The sequence below is a fragment of the Hibiscus syriacus genome, unplaced genomic scaffold (genome assembly GCF_006381635.1).
Source record: "Hibiscus syriacus cultivar Baekdansim isolate YM2019G1 unplaced genomic scaffold, ASM638163v2 tig00111754_pilon, whole genome shotgun sequence".
Lineage (NCBI taxonomy): Eukaryota > Viridiplantae > Streptophyta > Magnoliopsida > Malvales > Malvaceae > Hibiscus > Hibiscus syriacus.
The window spans coordinates 675877-679148 of record NW_024063169.1 but is presented as its reverse complement, the minus strand read 5'-3'; the positions used below and the strand labels follow the sequence as shown (position 1 = coordinate 679148).

At 33.9% G+C, this 3272-nt stretch overlaps 1 pseudogene; it reads left to right on the top strand.

Moving 5' to 3' along the window:
* Positions 1 to 241: 241 nt before the first annotated feature.
* On the top strand, positions 242 to 2703 carry LOC120169167 (annotated as a pseudogene).
* Positions 2704 to 3272: the final 569 nt, after the last annotated feature.

The following is a 3272-nucleotide window of genomic DNA, read 5'->3' as shown; positions in this document are numbered from 1 at the left end:
AAATTATAAATACTATTTGAGAGTCCACGTGCAAATCAATTCCTATATACAAAATTCTCTTAGTATTAAACTAGATTATGCAGCATTATATTATGTGCGAAGGGAAATATTTTAAGTAAAAATATATAATAAATTATCATCAGTAGAATCATAAAAAATATATATATACAAATCTATCATTCACAAAGCAAAACAGAAAAAGGGAAGCCACCAAAACATTAAAAAAAAACACAGAAAAGATATGTCACCAAGCAAAAGTGCAGAAAGAGTAGCACTATTGGCAAAGGGCAGCCATGGAAACGAAGAAACAAAGGAAAGATGGTGGAGTATGAGGAGAGTTTTGGATTTGGAAGAGGCAAGACATCAACTTATGTTGTCGTTACCAATGATTATTTCCAACATTTCCTATGACTTCATTACGTTGGTGTCTGTCATGTTTGCTGGCCACCTCGGTGAACTTGAGCTTGCCGGTGCCACTCTTGCCGATTCTTGGGCTAGTGTCACCGGTTTCGCTTTAATGGTAAGTATCTTTCACGTATATATATATACGATAATTCCAACCTAAACTTATATTAATCATCTTGTTTCAGATAGGATTAAGTGGAGCACTTGAAACACTTTGCGGTCAAGGATTTGGTGCAAAATCATACAGAATGTTGGGGCTTCATCTCCAAGCATCGTGCATCGTCTCTTTCTTCTTCTCTATTATTATATCCATCTTATGGTTCTACTCTGAATCAATCTTCATTTGTCTTCACCAAGATCCACAGATTTCGAAAATAGCTGCAATGTACCTCAGGCATTTGATTCCAGGTTTATTTGCATATGGTTTCTTGCAAAACATTTTGAGGTTTCTTCAAGCTCAAAGCGTTGTCATGCCGCTTGTCTGGTTTTCGATTCTTCCTATGGTATCCCATTTCGGCATCGTTTACATCCTGGTTAACTGGACGAGTACAGGTGTAAAGGGAGCTTCAATGGCTGCTTCGATTTCGTTATGGATATTATTCGTTTCGTTGGCAATGTATGTTACTTGCACCAAGCAACTGAAGCAAACCTGGAAGGATTGTCGTCTGAATCATTTCGTCACATTTTACATTCCTCAAAGTGGCCCTCCCTTCTGCAGCAATGAATTGGTATGATTTTCAAAATGTACATAACATTTATGTCATGTTTAGCATACGTTATCTAAGATAATCTTACATCTTGAGAATCAAATTCATCTTTAAATACGCAAAGATACATATCTGTGTTTGACATTATAATTATCTCTATAGATTAATTCTTTTATTCATTTTGTCCTAGTCTGGAGGATTGGGCATTTGAACTTCTGGTGCTGCTAGCCGGATTGATGCCAAATTCAAACATATCTACTTCACTGATTGCAATGTGGTAAGTTTTGCTCTATTCATTTTCGAATAAACTATATCGATGATCACTTAACTATGGGTAGATTCTAATATGATCATCGATCTTTTAATTTTATCAATCAAATCATCTAACTATTTAAATAACGACAATCAAGTCACCAGCCGTTAATATTTAATAGAGTAGCTGACGTAGTAGTCAACAAAATTGGTATAGTTACACATTTGATCTTTAAGTGGTTAGGACGCATACTATTTCCCCACAGATAAAGACCAAACGTGTAATTATACAGATTTTGTTAACTATCACGTCAATTAATCCATCAAATGTTAACGACCGGTTATTTAAATAGTCAAGTAGTCTGATTAACAAAATTGAAGGATTGGTGGTCAAATTAGAATCTACCTATAGTTAAGAGGTAATGGGAGTAGTTTACCCTTATTTTATTTTGAAAAATCTCTTGTTACTTGTTTATTAAGTTTGATAATAATAATAATACACTCCCCCCATTGTATTTAGTGTAAATACACAAACCACTGCCTTCATGGTTACAGGCGGGGTAAGTGCTGCAGCAAGGTTAGTGTTCGTCCCAATGAGCTTTTAAGTCTATCAATTTTTACAGGTACATGAAAATGAATGGCATTTGTATGACAGCACAAGGGTTGCCAATGAACTGGGAGGTGGGAACCCAGAGAAAGCTAAAAGTGCAATGGCTGTGACACTCAAGCTCTCCACCATTCTTACGCTTGCAATCGGCCTAGCTTTAGCCTTCGGTCACAATGTTTGGGCTGCTTTCTTTACTGATAGTTCCTCAATCATATCCCGATTCGCCTCGATCACACCCTTCCTTGTCGTCTCAATAACTTTCGGTTGTTTTCAAGACATTCTGTCAGGTTCATTAATCTACCTCAATCTTTTCTTTTCTTTTTTTTCGATTCGAAACTTTTTAACAACAATACTAAACTCGGATCTGAATACGATGTTGCAGCCGTAGCAAGGGGATGTGGTTGGCAGCCCTTAGCTGCATGGGTCAACTTGGGGACTTACTACTTCATTGGTATTCCAATTGCATGCCTTCTGGGATTTATGCTCAAACTCTATGATAAGGTGAACTGTATAATTTTGATTTTTCTGCTAAATTCATATTATAATGTTTGTTAATTCTTATTGATTTCTATCTAAACTTTAATTTTTCTTCTTCCTCAGGGTTTGTGGATTGGCATAATATGTGGCCTGTTTTGCCAAAGCATTGCTCTCTTATCATTTGCATTGTTTAGGCAGTGGTCTAAAATTGATATTTCAGTCGAAATTGACGAGGAAACTCAAGTTTTTGTTTAACTAAACTCCACCAGGAACAAATCAAGGCTTAATGTACATCAACTACATTTGGGTTTCTTGAATATCTCAAGTTAATTGGAACAATTTCATTCTACTTTAATTCAATAAATATATATTGCTGGGAGAAAATAAATGTATTTTCCAAATAAGGAATCATGGAATTGAATGAAATATTTGGATGTCAAAAACTATACATGAAGTACATTATGCAATTTAATTTAAAGGAGACAAAAATTGTACATGAAGTACCTTATACAATGTATAAAATAATGAAAAAAATAAAGATAAAAATTACATATAATATATAATTTATCAAAATTTATATAAATTAAATTGTTATCATCATAATATGAACGCATTATGATTTAGATTTGAATTTCGTTGTTCTAATTTTTATAAAAATATAATGATAAATTTATTATTATGAAATATTTTTAAAGGAATTTGAAAGAATCTAGACCAAATTTATTGAGTTCACGGTATTTTTAGGTGAAATAAACACCGAATTAGTGTTTGGGGATCAAAAGGGAGTGAATTATAAAATTTGAGGTCTAACGGTCATTGATAAT